This window comes from Erpetoichthys calabaricus, chromosome 6, assembly GCF_900747795.2.
Source record: "Erpetoichthys calabaricus chromosome 6, fErpCal1.3, whole genome shotgun sequence".
Lineage (NCBI taxonomy): Eukaryota > Metazoa > Chordata > Cladistia > Polypteriformes > Polypteridae > Erpetoichthys > Erpetoichthys calabaricus.
Genome location: NC_041399.2, coordinates 86,646,305 through 86,668,114, shown reverse-complemented (window position 1 = coordinate 86,668,114; position 21,810 = coordinate 86,646,305). Strand labels below are relative to the sequence as shown.

The window sequence follows — 21,810 nt, the reverse complement described above, 5'->3', positions numbered from 1 at the left end:
GTCGAATATATTTCACTGCTTAGCGGGGCATTGCCATCCGTTGCTCCAATTCCCCAAACCCCTCAATCACTGATCGTGCATGTACTTTCCTCCCAGTGTTTGATGTTTTGCGGGATACCCCAACCCCCCAGATTGCCAATCATGTGTTTAAGCTGCACAGGGTACACATTTACAAGATTACTGAGATTTATAAAGGTAAATTACTTAATTTATATTCAAATGTTTTGCTTATTTATTGAGTCCAGTTTGTTCATCTGCAGTACTGTATATGATTCAATTTGCGGTTCAAATTTACGAAATTGGACTTCTTCATCTTCAAGTGTGATTATTAGTTTTGTAGGGGGTGTGAAAATAAATCATTTTCTAGGGGTGTGGGGCATAGAAAAACCTGGGAACCACTGCAGTACTACATGTAGGACTGTTTGGCACGTAACTGAGGAAATTAGCTTTACTTGATACTAATGCTTTGCAAATTATGTTAAAAAAACTGACAATTTATAAAAGTGACTGGTTATAAAAAGCCACCAGGAGCTTAGACTATTGTGAGTTTCTGCTCCTGTGAGCTAAAGCCATATATTCTTTTTAATGCCTCCTTGAGTGACTTCACTTATCATTAGCTAAATGGATGTTAAAAAATAAAGGCTCTGTTTTTTCTGCATTTCTCTCATCCATTCTAATGTTATTAAATTGGCTTCTTTACAGTTCTTCTCAATTGATTTTTCTAATAGGTATCTTCAGCTGTCTGTCTCCGTGAATGAATTCATCTCTGTACAGTTTTATTTCTACCAACACGCCACTGAGTTACAAACTAGTTGCAGTCAGACTAAAGGGAGACTCCAAAAAGTACAAAAAGGCATTTAAAGACAGTTTGTTTGGTCACAATGCCCCACTTTTCTGACAAGCACTTTGGACGTGCTTATGGGTGCATATTTCAAAGTTACTGTAAAAATGAGGCTTAAAGAAAAACAAATAAATACAACAATAAGCACTAATAAAATTGAACACTTACGGACTTCACAAGCATGCTGGATTAGGTTTCAGCTGAACAGGTACGTAAGTCAAACATTTATTCTCTCATTTTGCCTTTCTGATTTCCTGTGTTTTTTAACGGATTAACAGTTAAAATAGCAACAAAGCTATATAGATGAATAGCTGTAGTCAATTAATTATGTGAAAATAATCAGCTCTAATTAGCAATTAGATTTTCTATTTAAATGAACACAGGTAATTTAGAATTGTAACTTTCATTCTTGGGTGGCACGGTGGTGCAGTGGTAGCACTGCTGCCTCACAGTAAGGAGACCCGGGTTCGTTTCCTGGGTCCTCCCTGCGTGGAGTTTGCATGTTCTTCCCGTGTCTCCGTGCGTGTACTCCGGTTTCCTCCCACAGTCCAAAGATATGCAGGTGAGGTGCAATGGCGATCCTAAATTGTTCCTAATGTGGGCTTGGTGTGTGTGTGTGTGGCCTGCAGTGGGCTGGCACCCTGCCTGGGATTTGTTCCTGCCATGTGCCCTATGCTGGCTGGGATTGACTCCAGGTGACCCTATGTTAGGATATAGAGGACTGGACAATGACTGACTTGTATTATTTTATCGGGAACTTAGTGAGAAGTCAAGCAAAAAGACACCTTTTATTGGCTAACTAAAAAGATTACAATATGCAAGCTTTCGGTGACATCTTGCCTGAAGAAGTGGCCTGAGTTGCCTCGAAAGCTTGCATACTGTAATCTTTTCAGTTAGCTAATAAAAGGTGTCATTTTGCTTGACTTCTCACTACATTCATAATGACTAACACGGTACAACACCCTAGTTTATCAGGAACTGAAATACAAAAGTAAGACTGTAATCAAAAGAAAAAGGCTACAGAGTCACAGTAACATGTCAGTGCTACCACAACTCACTTGGATGGTGCTAATTACTCTTTTAATCACAAATCAGTCTGATTTCAGTATGCCTGCTATGTAGCGTTCACATCATGTTGTCTGTGCTTTATAACAATATGTACTCTTGCCTGATTTGGTAATAAACTCAGAAACACACATACACACACACACATATGTGTGTATTATATATACTGATTACACATGCATTACATATGTAACATACAGTACATACACACCGGCAGTTATAGGTCCCCTCACTCCTATATATATATATATATATATATATATATATACCATGCCATTAGAAGCTACATTTTTCAAGCTAGGGAACACATATAAGTAAACACCATTTAAATAAAATTATAGAATTTATGGTTTTTGTCCCTTTTATCAAAGAAGACTTTGCTATTAAAAATAAAATTGTGTCTGGATTAATAGGATTTCAATGTGGTGGAGGAAAGAGAAGTAAAATTAGCCAGTAAGAATCAAGTTAATGCCTGCAAGTGGTAATATATTCATTTATAATGTCATTAAAAGAGAAAGTCTTTAGAAATGAACAAAATATTTTTTCTCTTTTTTCACTTTTTTTATTGTTGGTTTCAAAGGATCATTCGAAACCAAGTATAAAAAAAAAAAAATGAACAAAGCTCTGAACAATTTCTAAATCAAATACTCTCAAAACAGTACTTCATTCGTAGCCTGTCACACAAATCAGTTACATTTCTTGAGAATTGAGACCTTCAAACAATTTTAATTAAATTTCTAAAGCTAATTAAAAAAGAGGAGTCATCTCTGAGAAAGTTACAGTATATTTGATCACTTACCTTGGGGAAAGGAAACCTCGACAAGCAATCAAAAGATCTCGGAAGAGCACGTCGGTTTACATTAAAATCACAGTGTGGCAAGTTCCTCAGACTGAGGAATGAGGTAGCATCCCGTTTTGAAATGATAAAGCCCAGCTTCTGGATTTTTCCCGTGCACTGACTCTATGCTCCTTTGTATCTGAACTCAAATGCCAAATGAGGAGCAGACGGAGAAGTTTGCAGTCAGAGTGGAGCAAATTGGTGGTGTAACAAAGTGTAAGGCAATAGAGAAGAGGAAGTTCGTTTATCTTTAGTCATGCAGTTTCTTGGCAACGTATACTGACCTCACCATACATCACAAAATAATGGCTGCTTGTGCAATGGATCACTTCTAATAGTATGCAGAGGTTAATGAGTCACCATGCAGACTGATTACTACTTGACACTTCTGCTGAGCCAAGGCAAGCAATTTAGATAACCAAAAAAAGAAAAAATGTAGAATGCTTCCCTTTCAGCTGCTGATAAATGAATGTAAAAAAACCCCTAAAATTAACCGTGAGCTAAAAAATATACTGTTTTTATCAGAGTGAGTGGAATAGGTGTTTTCCTAAATAAAAAACCTCAGATTAAACTATTAAAGACACTGACACTGAATTTCCACCAATTTCAAAATCTTTATAATAAATGTATTGGACAAAATTCCTTAAAAAAATACACTTCCTTGGGATAGCATTCCTCAGCAAGTCTGCTTAGGTTAGATTGAAACCGATGGAAATTGAGAATACAGTGGAACCTCGGTTCACGACCATAATTCGTTCCACAACTCTGGTCGTAAACCGAGTTGGTCGTGAACCGAAGCAATTTCTCCCATAGGATTGTATGTAAATACAATTAATCCGTTCCAGACCGTAGAAACTGTATGTAAATATATACATTTTTTCAGTTTTTAAGCACAAATATAGTTAATTATACCATAGAATGCACAGCGTAATGGTAAACTAAATGTAAAAACATTGAATAACACTGAGAAAACCTTTAACAACAGAGAAAACTAACACTGCAATAGTTCACGCTATAGTGCTAGGAACCGCTCTCGCTAAAAACACTTTTTTTAAGAGTTTTAAGCACAGGGGAAAAAAGGAACATTTGAAAAATCCGTAATTTAATAAACCACCAAGAAAAGTAACACTGCAACAATGCAGGCTACGAACCGATCACCGGAAACATAACTGAAAACAAAAACAAGCCTTCTCTAACTTATGCGTCCCTCAATCGCTCCTGTGTGTGTGCGCGCGTCTCTCTCCTACACCCCCCCCCCCAGCCTGTGTGTGTGTGTGTGTGTGTGTGTGCGCGTGCGTCTCTCTTTTGCGAGCCTGGAGCACTTGTGTGTGTCTCTCTAGCGCGGGCCTCTCTCTCTCCCCCGCCTGTGTGTGCGTGCGTCTCTCTTTTGCGAGCCTGGAGCGCCTGTGTGTATTGTCACGCTTGGGTCACAGATTTGCACAGAGACACAGGAGGTTGTAGAAAAAAAGGAACTTTATTCAAAGCACTGCAAACAAACATTTGTCTCTTTTCAATAGTTTAAACGTGCTCCATGACAAGTCAGAGATGACAGCTCCGCCAGGAGCACAGATTGTCTGAGAGAGAAAGAAGGAGAAGCAAGCAACCAATTTAACAAACTGAAAGAAGCCCGTGCAGGCTTTTTAAGAAGGCGGAGCACCGCACGAGAGGCATATTACGCGACAGAGCCGGCAAGAAGGGAAAGGAGGAATGTGAAGGTAGTCTGTCCATGTTTCTTAGGGGTTTTCCCAGGGGCGTCTGTATTCTCTGGGAGTGCGATCAGCTTTGCAGCTCAGTGTGTCTGTCTAGAGCGCTCCTGTGTGTGTGCGCATACGCCTCTCTCGCGCGTGTTCCTGTGTGTGTGTGTGTGTACAGCCCTCTGTCTCTTGCGCTGCCTCTCTCTGTGTGTGTGTGTGTGTGTGTGTGTGTGTACAGCCCTCTGTCTCTTGCACTGCCTCTCTGTGTGTGTGTGTGTGTGTGTGTGCGTGTGCGCGCGCGCGCGCTCTCTCGCTGGCTGCACAGGAAATGCACAGGGAGAGAATGAACATCAACAAACCAAAAGGAAACCTGGCTTGTTCGTATACCGAGTGTTTGGTCGTGAACCGAGGCAAAAGTTTGGCGAACTTTTTGGTCGTAAACCGAGTACGTGGTACGTGTACCGAGACGTTTGTGAACCGAGGTTCCACTGTACTTGCAACAGATTAATTTTACAATGAGATGCCTGTGGTTCACAGGACTATGTTAGCATTAAGCATCTTCTCCTCAAAAGGGCATAACACCCTGTCCTTTTGAAAATTACTTACTTCCAATAGTTCACAATCATTGAATGTTTTCCATTTACAGATCCCTAAATAGTTTGACCAGTTCTAAATAAACCAGGACACATCTGTGTGAACAATGCAAGTGTACATCATAATGTCTTTTTCACTTAAATCTCTATTCTTCTGGAAGTGTCATCACATGGTGCTGCAGGAGGAGGAGGAAGGCAAGTCCAGTGGTCACCTTAAGTTATCATCATTTCTTCTGTCTGATCACATATTTGACCTTGGCACATCTGTTTGTTCTCCATAGCCCACCCCTTGTCTTTGCTTTAGAGCAAAGTAGTCATCAGAGACGTGTTGGAGATCATTTCCTTCACTACTTAAAAATGCTGCTGACTTTCATTCATTCTTTACTTTATGATCCTCACTCCGGGATTTTTTCACATTTTTGTTTAGCCATACTATATACTAAACCTCTGTATCTAGATTTAAGTTTTTGAGCTTTTAGACATCTTTACCTTCAGCCATCCTCATTTCAGACCATTTTCTACCTTGTGTCTCTGCATTCTCCAGAAGGTCCCAGTCTGGAATCCACCTAAAACTCACTACCGTAGCAAATCTCACTTTGTTAGCACAGAAAAGTTGGGAGGACTTATTTAACATAGATATGGAGCTGCACATGATGGTGTAACATCAAAATGAAAAACTGAGGTCACTTTTATGTAGGATTTGAACACTGATGAGGTTATAATAAGTCAGTGGGACCAAAGATGAGCTGGACAACCGGTACGCAATGCATGTGTTACTGAAAATTTCCATTGAATTTTTCTTCTTTTAGCTTTGATCTAAATTTTTATTGGCAATAACCAGTACATTAGAATTCAGTGAGGAGGCAGACGTTTAGTGTGATTTTTTTAGTGAAGATGCTCAAATGTTAAAATGGTTCATTGTAAGGTCTATGTTCTTAAGTAACCTATCACAACACTACTGAGAATTTTAATTTCAATTCACCCACCAAGTTAAAGAGGTCAGAAGAGAAAGGAAAGGAGAGGAAGAAAAGCAGCATTACTAAATCCATCTTTCCATTTTCCAACCCACTGAATCTGAACACAGGGTCACGGGGGTCTGTTGGAGCCAATTCCTGCCAACACAGGAACCAATCCCAGGCAGGGTGTCAACCCACCGCAGGACACACATAAACACCAAGCACACACCAAGGCCAATTTAGAATCGCCAATCCACCTAACCTGCATGTCTTTGGACTGTGGGAGGAAACCGGAGCACCACACAGGGAGGACCCGGGAAGCGAACCCGGGTCTCCTAACTGAGAGGCAGCAGTGCTACCACTGCGCCACCATGCCACCCGCATTACTAAATCTTACAAGAAAAATGAAGTGTGGACAGAACAAGAAGAGTAGATGAATCTGAGCTTAAGGTTCTCTCTATGAGAGTATCGGTGCTAATTGATCATTCACTTCATGTCATCAGAGACAAAGCTACAAAGACCGATTGCACAAACTTTAAAAAGCCGGGATAACAAAACTTGCTTCTCAAAAAAGCCACTTCTCCAAAAAAAAAAAACAGTCAGCTTAAATTCACTTGGCAGCTCCACTAACATGTCTGTTCTGCACCCTCCCTTTTATGGACAACTTGTGGGAGGTTGGAGGACTCTAAACAAAGTTGCAAACTCAAAATGTTTTAAGAAGAGAGACTGAACTCAAATTTTCACATTTCTATAGACATTAGAGTTAGGTAGATTTAATAACTGGACCTTTAAAAAAAAAACAAGGTTTAGTATGGTGAATTGTTTTACCCTACCTGTCAGAGCCAATCTTAGGAAATTAAAGCTTAAAGTTAAATTCAAATAAGTGTTTGCTTAATTTGAATTGAATGTAATTTCCACATAGCTATCGATTATTTTATAGCCTTTTGCCTCTTATAAGTTAACGAGAAATAGAACCTTCTTGACTTTTCCTGTAATACAGATTGTTAGTCAAGTCAGTTAGAAATAGTCTCATTGCTAGCATGGATAGTTAGACACATCTGCAGTTTGCAAATGGCATACATTGGCATACAGTTTTCTGACCGTTTAGAAGTGGTTCGACTGTATGACCAAACTTGAGAAATGAAACAGAATTTCCTTTAAACAAGAAATTATCTTTATTTTGCAATACCAATCTTTTCTCTGTTTTTTGTGTGAACCGTTTTGCTTTGAACTTTTACTAAAAATTTTAAAACGAAGATATGATTTGGTCTGTGGAATTGTTTCGACACATGTCACACTTTTGCCAGTATCCTATGAAGCAAACTAAAACAAAAAGCTGCAGAACTTTGGTAATTTTGTATAAACACAGCTACACTACCATTGTAGAGTAAAGTTCATATTTTCATTGTTGGTAAAAACAAATCAAGTTTTATGTCCCCAAAGGATAGTGCAAGTCGTTCAGACTCTAAGTTCAAGTGTGCAAAGTCAGTGATCTGACTTGGTGAGAAAATTAAGGAGTTGGATAAACTTCATGCCAGAATGTCAGCAACTGCTAGAGGCCTTGAGGCTGCCAATCCCATCATCGAATTTAAACATCAGCTCGCCTCTTCGATTTTTCTGCACTCTGAGGCCCTTCAGTATCTCTAGTGGCACACAAGGCATCACAGATGGATTATTTCAAGCCATTGTGTTCTTCATGATCTGCAACGGTATACACCAGCCATGAAAGACAGAATGTCAAGGGTGGTGTCAAGACAACGTCAGTCTCAGCCAGCCAGTCGATCTCTTCTGACAGGAGCAACTAAATTTTTTTTTATTGGGATATTTACACAGAAGGTCATAGAATTCTAGGGAATGACTAGTGAGAAAAACTGTTTGGCCTGCTACCAATTTTATTTTGTGCACTACATTTTATGGGTTATTTCATGGCTACTGTACTATGCAAAGTGTATATTATTAGAAATAATGTTTTGTTATAAAGACTTCTATGCAGAAAAGTGCATTTTGAGCAATCTAGCAAAAAATCACAACTTTTTATGATCACAGGAATCTAATCCCCTATTTCTCAGTGTATTAACATTTGCTCTTTGACATTCACACAGTTTTCTAGCAACCATACCCTGACAAAAAATCAAGGATTAACTATCAATCTTTGATTTATAAAGATTCTTTACTGCCCTTTTTTGTGCACAAGCCGGAGGTTGACGGTTACCCTCCTCCTCGTGGTGCTTTCCTTGTAGATTTTGAGATTTTTAGTGTTGTTTTGACAGCTTCCCATTTTTGGTGCTTACTCTAACTGAAGCCACTGGTGAGCATCTTCTAGGCAGACCCATTAGATTTCTGACCTTCGTCCTAGCTGTTTTTGGAGACCTCACCTATTTTGCCTTTTATGAAACTCCATTTCATAAGAGCAGTCAAAAGTAAGAGCATAAACATTTGAAACTAGGAACTGAAATACAGCAAAGAATGAATGCAAAGCTGGTTTGGGTTAAATCTAATCAAGGACAACCAGGATGTGCCACACACAACGGTTAAACTCTCGATCCAGAAATGTTATGCACCATACACTTCTGGTTGACTTTGCCAAGCAACCACATTGAAACCCTCCTGAAATGCTCCTTAAAATGGTGGCATCCATAAAGAAAACAAAATGGCATCACAGAAGAACACAACCACAACTAAATTAAATGTGACCATGAGATTTCTTGATATAAGAAGGTGAAAAAATATTTTTTAGGTCAAGGAGAACTAAAAAAAAATCCAAGACAAAATGGTGATCACAATAATTGTTGCAATCGTGACCTCATCTGCATGACATTTGGTCATGTGACACCTCCACACCGTAAAGCAAATGACAAATTAAACAATACGTTGAGTCAAAATAAATGTTGCCAATTTACAACAAGTTAATCATGAAACCATGAATATGGAAAAAATATAAAATGCAGAAAATTATATGCATAACAATATGTTAATATAACAAAGGGTACAGAGTTGAAAGAACTGAGTACTACACAGCAGCCTGACGTCATGGCATTTCCACCTATAGTCAAGAAGATATTAGCCAATCAAAGGAGTCATAACAACATTCAGGCCCCAACTTTTGTCCAGTCCCAGTAACGACTAAACATCTTTTGTGATAAAACCCTGAAGAAGATACTACATGTCATTTGGCCTGGCACTACAGTACAAACAGCCACACAACCACAACAATTATTGCATGGGGTTTCTTGTGGTCCCACAACTTTTTTAACAAACTATTGTGAAAAAGTCAAACATGAGGTCGGCAGCCTGTCCACAGTCTGTGACACATGCCTGGTTACATTTTATAACTCTTTCTAGTTCCTTGACCAAGCTGCTTGGGCAAGCCTAGATGTTATCAGGTTTTATTGATCAGGTTATTTAACATACCTTCTGTATGACACACCCCATAATCTTGTAAACAAACTCACCTTTAACTGATAAGGGACATATTTTGTAATTCAATTGATCAAAGTGTAATATTGCCATTTTGTCTGAGGGATGTACATGCAGAACATGTCATAGATCAACTTGGGCTGTACTATAAAAAGCATCCTGTGACATTAACAAAATGGGTTTCACATATTCATAGTATATGAATCCCCCAGCAGCTCTTTTTATTATTTTTGATAAAATAGCTCAACATTCTCTCACCTAAACTATGATTGAAGCATTTTTCTTTTACATTACATTGAGCTTGTATTCTTTCAAAGACTGGCAACAGGTCAGACAACTTGTAGGTTAAAAAAAATCAAAATTAGAAAAGAAAAGCTTCTAGATTAAAATAATCTTATAAATAATAAAAATTTATTATAATAATTATTAATAATAAATTCATTAATAAGTATAAATAAATAATCTTATATATAAATGTCTGCGCAGGGAAGTGCATGTGTGTCGGTCATGGCCTGGAAATGAGAGGTTGAGTCGGGGTAAGGGCTCCGCCTCCGAGTAAACAGAAAACTCGCATAGCTGCTAATAACACAAGCGAGGCCAACACGTCAGCAAAACGAAACCTCACAAGAAAGACAAAATCGCTTAGCCGCTAACATCGGCAAAACGGTATTCCTTTTACTTTCCTCCCGCTGCTAATTACCAAGTGAGCATGTCCTATGAGTGAGATGCCCAGCGTAGTTCCTTTCAATTACCTGACATCTCTACATTTCAATTTTTTTTCTAACGATTTCAATTGTTGCTAGGACCCCAGGCTTTTTACAGCACGGGCTTATACAGCTTGTATGAATACAATGGTCAAAATGGTAGTTTAATTATTTACGAAAATGTAACACTCTGTTTTATACGTATCCGATTTAGGTTTATCTGCTCAGTGTATCACATTAAACGAAATTCTTATTTGCCCACTCATTTAATTAATAGAAAATAACAAGAGGATACAAAAAACAGTGGAAAGGCTAGCTCAAACATGGAATGTTTTACTACACCACCACAAATTTGCTTAGGATTGTTATTTCCTTATTAGTATTTTTTATGATTAATACTGTCTTTGTTTGCCTGCATGTTCATTTTGAATTGAACTTCAGGGCCACCACACATCCAATGAAAGCTGTTGTGTACACAGTCAGACGATTTAAAACAGCCACATGCAGCTATCATCTTGAAAGTGTGTTCATGGCATACTCAGATCTGTAGTCATTTCTAGACATAAGCCAGTTAAACAGCCTCTGTCAGTGATGGGCCCCCAACTAGATTGCTGAGTTGGGATGGGGAGACCCAAAACAAATATACTGCTTGGGGTCCAAAAAAAATTAGTAATGGGCCAGTCTGTAGGCAAAGATTAATAAGAGAAACATAAGAGAGACAAAAGTAAAGATCAGCTATACAGAGACTTGGAAAACGGCACATAATATTTTAGATGTGGCCCCAGTGCCTAAGTGCAACATCCGTTAATTTGTACTTACATACATAGTCCAATATCCCTTTAGCCCTTTGAATCTTTACTACACTCTTTTGTAGTAGACAGCAATGAATCTCCACTTGGGAGTCCTCAAGTACTTCTAGGTAATTCTTTTGAAACTTCATGTAATCATGTCCATAATGTTTACTTCATATGTGTAATCCATCCATCCATCCATCCATCCATTTTCCAACCCGCTGAATCCGAACACAGGGTCACGGGGCCTGCTGGAGCCAATCCCAGCCAACACAGGGCACAAGGCAGGAAACAATCCTGGGCAGGGTGCCAACCCACCACAGGACACACACAAACACACCCACACACCAAGCACACACTAGGGCCAATTTAGAATCGCCAATCCACCTAACCTGCATGTCTTTGGACTGTGGGAGGAAACCGGAGCGCCCGGAGGAAACCCACGCAGACACGGGGAGAACATGCAAACTCCACGCAGGGAGGACCCGGGAAGCGAACCCAGGTCCCCAGAGCTCCCAACTGCGAAGCAGCAGCGCTACCCACTACGCCACCGTGCCGCCCTCATATGTGTAATACTTTATGTTAATTTATAATAAACCTAATGCACATTGGTTAAAGTTGTGGTCCCACAGCTCCCGGCGAATGGCTTCACACCTCAGACTACATACTGTCTGTCAGGAGTCTTTGCATTCTCCCCAGGTAATCCAGTTTTCCTCCCAAATTACAAAAACATTCATGTCAGATTAACTTGTCACTCTAATATTAGTTTATGACACACTGAATGAATTTCCCAGAAATTTTTAGATTCATTTTCATTATCTTAACAAGTCAGAGGTAGTAGGTGGCTCAGTCCCGTGAAGTCAATCACATAATGTGACATACCCAATGATTCACTTCATCTATTCTATGATTCCCTCTGATAAAATCAAACAGGTTTGACTTTCTTTTTACTCGTAGGAGTGAGTTTGGTGAGCATGAGAGCTGACAGCCATTGAATGCTCATCTGGAAGTGCAGTTCATATAATGTAGCAATGAAGAAGGTGTTTTGGATCACACTGTCTGAGGTCTCATACTTTATGTACCTGACAGCCTGGACACATGAAAGTAAGGGCAGGAACTTGCCGTAGCTGTTGTGGACGCTGGAGGGCACTGTTGCTACTCATACCCAACAAACACTGAGGACATAGGGTAAAAGCACCAAGAGTGTATTTATTTCTTTTTAAACTCTTCACAGTGCTTTCTAGCACCACAGCCACAAGTAAACAGGCCATCGGCCACAATTATTCTTTCTTTTCTCTTTCCTTTTCTTCTCTCCTCCACACCTCTCAACAAGCGTTGTCCACCTCCTCTCGACTCAGGCTCGCTGCCTGGGTTCACAGCGGTCTTTTATATATTGTCCAATCCAGAAGTGCTTCGGCTCTTCCAGCCACAAGTACTTCTGGGTCAGGCAGATAATTTATGTCTCCCAGTTCGTCCACAGCACCCCCCGGCGGCACCCAACAGGGCTGAGATAAAGAACCCCAAGTCCCGTGGTGCCCTGTGGGAATCTGGGGTACCGCTGTAAAGCAGGGAAGCTGCCCTCTAACATCTTGGGGTAGACAGTGTCCTAAAAAGCTGCTTTCCCCCATCCTTCAATATCCAGGGTGTCCTGGCCGGGTTAAGCTGCTGGCTGTCTGTTACAATGTTAACGTTTTATTGTGTGGGCTCCTTCAGGCAGCACATTATTGGCAGTCATGAAAAGGGGAGCACACAATCATGCTGGAAGATCAGCACTTGGTTGATAAATGTGACATAGCCAGCGATTTTCAGTCATTTAAACTGACATGAGCTGGCAAAGAGATCGGCAACTACAGTCGTCAAGTCTGACATACTCCATGATTAGAAGTAACGTGACATTAAACTGGTGTATTATGTGTGAGTGTCAAGATTTCCCCCCCTTGGGTTCAATTTCACCGGGGCCAGATCTGGCTCTCCAGCTATAAAGAGGAATAAGCACATTAGAAAATGTTTTTTGGTACATTCAAAATCACCTACCATAGTTATCTGTCCAAGTTTGAAGTTTGCCCAGGTCTATCTGTCTTACGGCGTCTACATTTCTACCTACTTTAGTGTTACCTAAAAACTTCACCAGACTCATTCCTTATATTTTTATCAAGTTCATTTATATAAATTCACACAGTAGAGGACATTGATCCCTGAAGGATTCCACCTTCAGCTTCATTTATTTTCAGAAATGAGCCCCGTCAGTCAACCATAAAAATCAATTATAAACCACAGATCAATATTTTCTGTAGCTATTAAATGATTTTCAATTTTTACTAGTAAAACAATGTGAAAATGATAAAATAACAGTATTTGCAATTGTCTCTTTATATTTGTGTACCACACTATAACAGTGTTTCCCAACCCTTTTTTCTGTAGTGGCACATTTTTTGCAACCAAAAATCATCTCAAGGCTTGCCACCATCTTACTAACCACAAACGCATATACATTACATCTCATACATGTGCTCCACTGCCCAAAGGGGCGGGAGTACTGGAGGAGCCAGTAAAAAAGCAGATCCCAGATGAGCGTTTGCAGACCCTGCATTTAGTGAGCACTTTGGTGGCTTTTCAAGCTGCTTTGCCCTCTCTGCCCCAGAGGTTAACTAGTATGCCAACTCTCCACCAGCGCTATAAGGCTTGCTGGCGACCACACACCCAGGGTAGATGGACTTCAGCAGCCTGGAGACGCATCTTAAGTGCTGTGTCTGCACCATAGCATTCATGGAGGTGTCTTTATGCCAGTTTCTCCAGGTAGACCTGTCCTCCTCAGGCATGTCTCAACCACATGTGGATCTCATCCCTCTCAGGTTCAGACCTAAGTGCGTTACACTAGCACACCAGGATAACTCTCACGGTGCACCACTATGCTGTGGCACACTGGTTGAAAAACACTAATACTATGGTTATTAAAGCATTTAACCTTTGCTTTAACCATCTGCTCAGAAATAAAATAAAGAAGCAAACTCATACACCTGCTTTCACTGCAGTGTAAAGGCAAGCAGGATCTAGGATGGGCGTGCAAAGTCAAGTCTGATCACGAGGCACTTCTTAGCACTTCCTCCTTAGTCCGGCACTTCAGCTCAACACTCAGGGTCAGTGGCTGCAAAAATATTCAGGCCCCTGTAAGAAAAGGGTCTTCTCATACAGTAACCACATGCTAATATTTTGTACATCTGCCTGAGCAGCAACCAAATCTTAGGCTAGTTAGTAGTGATCAAGGACATCCAAATGTCTTTCTCATCATTCATAAAGATGTAAGAATTAAAAAAAAAGAAAGTACCGAGTCAGTGGAATACAAGACAACTGCCATCTTTTATGTCTTCCTAAAGCCATTTTCTCTTTATTAAGTCAATCTTATGTGCTTTACAGATCCCCCCTCCATAATAGATGCTATTAATAGAATAGTTGGAGCATAGATAGATTAACCAAATCACATTATGCTATTTTTATTGGAGCTCCTAACCCATTAACCTGACAAATAAAAGTCGCCTTCCCAATCCGTTGACTTGCATGTTAAAGTCAAAGCTCTGCTAGGAGTTGGGCCTTAGTTTTCTGTTACTATTTCAATATTTGGGAAACTCCCTCCCTCTGGTAAGCAGGCCTTTGGGACTTTACACATGAAATCGTTTCAAAACACAGTATGTGCATGACTTATTTTTTTCTTGTTAAACCTCACTGATAATGTAATTAGCAAATGCTATTCACAGATAATAAGCACATGTATACAGTGTGGGGCAGAGACAATGATATACTATGCAAAACAATTGGAAAAAAATTAACTTACACTTAAACATATTGCTTATGGTATGACAAATAAATTGAATCAGGCTAGCTATGTAAGATTTTGAGATGAGCATTGTGGGATGACAGATCAGCTAGGATTTCATCGACTAAACAGATGGAACAATACAAGATTATCTAGCTGAGCTTCCAGTGCCTAATGAACTGGCAATCAAAACTATGGGGGCAGGGAGCAGACCCTCACACAGGCAGGCACAGACACACAGCCACCTACCCCTGCTAAGAAGAATATCACCATTTAAAAAATTTTTTTTTAGTTAATCATTTTTTTGTTTTTCAAAATTTAAAAAGAAGAAAACAGGAATGAGGAATGTATTACATACATCAGCATTATAATCTGAAATTACTCTATTCTGTAAAATTCTTAAGGGTCACGGCACAGAGCCACAGTTCCATTCATAGTATGAAATAGTTCCGATGCACAATTTAACTTACAATGGCAACGTTTCCTAGATCTTTATGTTATGCAACATATTTTCAGGCTTTAAACAGACATCAATGACCCAGAAAATAAAAAGCAAACAAGTACAAAGCAAAGCATAAAGACCAGAACTAACAGCCCTTATTATTCAAAGCCAAGGAAATAGTAAATTTTAATAACAAAGTATAAGCCTCTGCAACTCTACTCTACTCAGAGGATATTATCTGTAAAGTCAGCTTTCAAGCCCCACAGCTGACAATAAACCTAAGGCTGCAATTACTGATGAATGCAGCAATTAAAACATCCAACAATGCACACATGCATTTTTTTTTAAAAACTTACACAACAAGCATGTTTATCTTGTACAAAGAGCGCTAAAGCTATTCAAGTGGAATATACACACTCTGGGATGTCACAGCTATGAATAATTCAAGAGGATGGTGCAGTTTTCATTAATATTCCAAAATCATGGGATCCTTTGATTTAAATGTTTAAAAAATGATTGCACTGCTTATGCTTACATTTATTCCGTTACCAAGTCAAAACTTACAGACCATCAACGATTAAAATGATTAGAAAGAATCTCATTAGTTTTCATTTTGCTGCAAAATATGATTCTTACAGCATATTTGTTTGAATTTAATACTTATATGAGCTGCTGCGTCATTATATTCTAATTAAACAGAATATACTCTACTGACTATTATTATAAATCTACAGAACTTCTCAAAGAATAAAACTTTACAATTTGGAATCAAGGGTGGCACGGTGGCGCAGTGGTAGCGCTGCTGCCTCGCAGTTAGGAGACCCGGGTTCGCTTCCCGGGTCCACCCTGCGTGGAGTTTGCATGTTCTCCCCGTGTCTGTGTGGGTTTCCTCCAGGCACTCCGGTTTCCTCCCACAGTCCAAAGACATGCAGGTTAGGTGGATTGGTGATTCTAAATTGGCCCTAGTGTGTGCTTGGTGTGTTTGTGTGTGTGTCATGCGGTAGGTTGGCACCCTGCCTGGGATTGGTTCCTGCCTTGTGCCCTGTGTTGGCTGGGATTGGCTCCAGCAGACCCCCGTGACCCTGTGTTCGGATTCAGCGGGTTGGAAAATGGATGGATGGATGGATGGATGAATGTTTGTTGAATTGAATACTTCAAAGATTATATGAGCTGCTTCTTCATTGTATTCTAATTAAACAGAATATATTCTACTTACTACTATTAAAACTCAACAGAACTTGTCAAAGAATAAAACTTTACAATTTGGAATCACGTTTGTTGAATTTAATACTTCAAAATTTATATGACCTGCTGCTTCATTATATTCTAATTAGATAGATAGATAGATAGATAGATAGATAGATAGATAGATAGATAGATAGATAGATAGATAGATAGATAGATAGATAGATACTTTATTAATCCCAAGGGGAAATTCACATACTCCAGCAGCAGCATACTGATATAAAAAACAATATTAAATTAAAGATTGATAATAATGCAGGTAAAAACAGACAACATTAAACAGAATATATTCTACTGACTATTATTATAAATCTACAAAACTTCTCAAAGAATAAAACTTTACAATTTGGAATCACATGTAAAATTTGGAATTGCATGTTTGTTGAATTGAATACTTCAAAATTTATCTGAGTTGCTGCTTCATTATATTCTAATTAAACAATATATTTCACTGACTATTATTATAAATCTACAGAACTTGTCAAAGAACAAAACTTAAAAAATTTTGAATCACATGCAAAAAAACATGTTTCCACTGTCATGCCAAGCATTGTGGACAGCGAGAGACTGGTTTTCTATTGCTGTGACAGTACAGGCCACCTTCAGAGATGCCCATCCCATTTACGCTGCGTTCCCATTACAAGCCTCAATGCTCAGTTCCGATTTTTTTTGCTCAGATCAGATTTGCCTGTCTTGATGGTTCACATTTATAAGTACAAGTGACCTGTATCTAATTAATGTGAACATATGTCCTCCAAAATGGCACATATGCACATGTTGATATGTTTGTGTACAATCTGTGTCACCAACAACACAAAACTTTATATTTGTTTGACGACTCATGGTGTTAAAACTGAGAAAATGAATGTGCTAGTAGCTAGTGTATGCATCGCATTTTGCTCTGTAACACAGCGAACTGTTCGTCACCTGTACATGATTACAGTACATTGAGAAGGTGAAAAAAAGCAAAACGGCTCGCTTTTGATTTTTTTCCAGCAATTAGTAGCACCAAGAGATGTGTGTGTACTAGAAAGGAGCCAGCCATGGTATGTATCCTCCACTGCTGTTTGGCTGTGCTGATGGCAGTAGAGCATAGCCCATGCGTATAGTCATGAAATCTAATCTGACTGTTATCTTTCATGGTGCATGGCCACGAATTGGATACATATCCAATCTAGGACCACATATGAAAAGGATTCAAATCTGATTTGAGTGCATAGCCGTGAAACACATCAGATCTGTGTCACGTTAAAGCAAAAAATCGGATTTGAATTGCTTCACCCTGGAAATGCTCTTCTGCTTTAGACAGAGCAACTGAGAGCAGTCAGCTTCTTATACAGTGAGCTGCTGTTACTATCTATCGAATTTTCCATTTAATTTGGACTGTTGAAATTGTTGTCTGTTAGACTCACATTGCATGAAGTGTCATGTCAGAACTAGGTGGGTATAAAACTTGGTGTCTGAAAATTCACTCCATCCTTGTACTGGAATAAATACAAACAAAACTGTTTTTCTTCATTTGCGATTCATTTGGCTTGATGCTTTGATTGCCTTTTGGCTCATTCCACTCTTACTTTGTTTCATACCTTCTTTCTTTGTCATCTGCCCTCACATGCATTCATTTCCCAAACTGTATTTTCCTGATTTTAGGAACTAGCGCCTGTCTAAAGCTTCCCCCCCAACAACACAATTTCTTAGCAGACTTTCTTTCCCGGCTTAGAGAACATGCACAGAAGTTACTCTAATCTGTCCCACTCCACTCCATTCTTCAAAAAGTCATTTGTCTCCTTTCATGAATTTCTACATGCACACTGCTTTCCAAACTAGATTCATTCACTTTTATACTACCTAAATTCACATAAATTCATCACCATTACATCCACCCCTTATGAATACCACTGCCCTGTACATGGATGCAAAAAATGAATGCAGTCAACAACCGTACACAATCATATCTGGATAAACCTTACTAGTGGGAAAACACCTGTAACACTCTCTTAGCTCCAAACACAAGTAGGCCTCTCGCATGCAAAATATCTCCACTTGCTCATAAAATTGCCCAGAATAAGTGAGAGTGGACAGGTGCTGGAGTGTACACTGTAATGAATTGCCTGTTCATCCAAGGCTGCTACTGGGAAAGATTCCAACTTCTTGCAAATCTATAACAGAAAAGCTGGATTGGAGGAAGGATGTTTTTCTTTTTCTGTGGCTCAGTAAATGTAAGAGGATGGTTAGCAAAGTGAAAACTGCATCCCCATGAGGTGCCTCCACACTGCTTTGCATTTTACGTCTGCCGTGCTTGTACTGTAAGAGGCCATTCCACTATGCTACTGCGGTAACCCCAGGGTCTCCCTGTGTTTCTATTAGGTTTATGATTCGGTAGGTAGCACTCCTGTCTCACACCTCCAAGGCTTGATATTATACGGTTTCCTTTTCTCTTCCATGTCCACATGGTTACTGCAACAGGTACACCTAAATGAAAGAATTATTTTGTTTTTTTGGGACATAACAAAGATATAGTCAGGGGACAGTCTAAAGGTCAGAATACCAAGAGGTAATGAAAACACTAATTGTTAAAACCCATGAAATCATTAGTCGAAATCGAGGTTATGAAAAGCCAGCAATTCAAAACTAAACAGTAAGACTAAATTTCAAGTTGGGTTTTTTTTTTTTAGAAAAATCCGGAAACTAGAATACCATGTTTACCATAACACCATCTTAAATACCCACATGGGGACATGAGTCATTAGTCTGGCAATGGGCTCTGCCTATACACAGAAAATGGTGGTGCAAACAAGAGTACAAAATGTTGACATTGTCACATCTCCGTAATATCGCCACAAATAAGTAATGCAGAAAAATCAAAAGCTACATTTGTATAAATTGTACAAGATATTCCAACTATAATAAGGTCTGAATCCTGACAATTTCTGATTTCTCATTGCTACACTTAAAACAACGAAACGTCTCATGATGATGCATATTATATCAAGAGGCTACACAAATTAATCAAATGAGAATTCAGTGAATAGGAAGAATCAGCCTTTGGTTAAAGCAAAAATGCACAACCACTGTGGCGGACTATTTGAAACTGATCTTGACACGTCTGGTCTTACTGAAAGCACCCAGAAGTCGATTGCCCCTAAATAAGAAGATGCAGAAGACGTCTCTAATATGGTTCCAGATTATTTCCTCAGTATGACACATGGCAAGCATAACCTTTGTTTCATGTCCAAGTGTCCTACTGAATGGGTAGAAGCAGAGACCAGCCAGTATACTTCACAGCACTGAATCCACACCCAAATAATGTGGCACCTTCACTTGAGGGGGAAACATTAGGTCTGGCCACATTCAAGAAGGATCCACTGCTACCTGATGGATTTCACTACAAGACACCAGAAAGACCAATACTCCCCACGTGTAATAAGCAAAATCCTTCAACACACCTGAAACGCATGGTTGAAGCTTTAGAAATGTGTTTACATTAGTGTCACGCACCACGACCATGATGATGAAAGGCATCGAACATCTCATTTCACACATTTGTACTCTGTGTGCTCTTTTTATTACTGAACCCAGAGCCCACATTGTAACTGTGATGGGTCAGTTTGTGCTCGGACACCAGAATTCTCATTTGCTCCAAGACTTGCCCCAAGTTACCTTTGATCAAGCGGTCCTTTCATAGCTTTTAGTGAACAGAGAGCTTCACTCCTTAGCCTCAACCTTCAGATTAAAGGACAGACATTGATTCATACAGCTGTCGCCCCTTTAACAAAAATACTATTTCTGCTTAGTTTCAAATTCACACTTAGATATTCTGCCAAATACATGATCAAAAAACAAAAAAAGGAAAGACACTTTCAAAATCTTTTACCAATAGTGCTAACCAGACCTAATTTGATTTTCTACAGTGTTTAAAAATAGCTCAATGTCAAGTGGAATGAGCTTCAGCTGAAAATACTGGAAAATCTGGAAAGAAATCCACCCATCCATTTTTAAAACCTTCAGTTTTGAGTCAGGATGGTAGCTCTGGGTACAACGTAGAAAATCACTTTTGCTACCAGCCACACTCGAACACAATAAATCATCCACCACTCCATTTTAGCAAACTGCATTTTCAGTTATAAGTTTGAGGTGAGATGCAGCTTTTAGCAGGTAGCACTGGGTGCAAAGCAGGAATCAGTCCTGGACTGGCATGGCAGGGCAAGTCATCACAAGGTGTGCCACACTGATTCACACTCAGCATGGTGGCCTGTGGGAGGAAACCAGAGACCGTGATAGAAACCCCCGGAAATACAAAGAAAACCCACTTTAGCAGGAATTGGTGCAGTGTCCTACCCATAGGCAGCCACTACTAGAGCGAGACCAACCCACCTTATATACTGACTGAATTCTTTTCTAATTATTATAATCCAAAATTACTCATAAATTAATAGAGGGATCACTCTTACTTGCTTTATCCCGCACAACTGAATGTAGTGAATGGATACTGAATATCCTTAGGCTCACTGACTTTTATTGTGCAAAAAAGCGGAGGGGTGGGGAGTATCTTCTCCCTTTTGTTGTTGATAATGGATATGCACCATCGACAAATTCCTTACATGTTTCAGCAAAATGCACTGTAAATTTCAACCTCATTTGCTCGCTCTTCCACTCACACACACACACACACACGCACGCACACGCACACACACACTCACACACTCACACACTCATGGTTTCCTTTACAATGAAGCCACATCCTCTTTCTGGTTGATAAAACACTGAAAATGAAATTTAAATACATGCTTCTTTTGCAACAGCAGCGAGTCTGGACCTCTTGAAAACAAGGCTTTTATTTTTGTAATGAAGGACTGAGGAAACATAACAGCAAAGAAAAAAATGAGCCACTTTTTCGTTTTGTTTTATTCAGTGCTGTAATGCCAGTTGTAGATATTCCACATCTTAGCTGCACTTTCCGATGCTTCTGTACGATTCTATCTGAACATAAAATCTGTATGTAGCTGATAGTAACTCATTTGGCAACTTATCAACAGTTAAGCCACCCGTAGATACAACTGCCAAAATTGTAGCTCTGTAGTGAAGCGGCCATGCATTTCTTTTGCCCTTCAAGACACAAATGCACCTGCTACAGTTTCTCCCTTTCCTCATTAATGATCTCGAGAGCTTAAACGGAAGTGCAAAAAATCCATCTATTATCAAACCCACTAAATCCACTTTAGGGTCACATTAGTCACAAGGCAGGAGGCGACTTGGACAAGGAGCCAGTCTACCACACCCAGAGCCGCCACACTTGCTCATGTGAGGTTAGTTTAGAGATAACATGCCCAAGAAACATCAAAGTGAACAAGGGGAGAATGTGTAAACTCCACACAGAAAAAAACGACCGGCTTGTGATCTGAACTTAGGCCTC

At 39.5% G+C, this 21,810-nt stretch overlaps 1 protein-coding gene across 4 annotated transcripts in view; it reads right to left on the bottom strand.

Annotated features, from left to right (window-relative positions):
- The window catches only part of basp1 (brain abundant, membrane attached signal protein 1), a 172,501-nt gene that overhangs the window by 60,185 nt on the left and 90,506 nt on the right, over positions 1-21,810 (bottom strand). The window contains exon 1 of one of the 4 annotated variants that reach the window (XM_028803812.2): positions 2,706-2,903. The exons of the other annotated variants lie outside the window; for them this stretch is intronic. The gene's annotated coding sequence lies outside the window, so the exon portion shown is untranslated. Of the gene's footprint in view, positions 1-2,705; positions 2,904-21,810 lie in introns of those variants that run through there. 4 annotated transcript variants of the gene reach the window in all.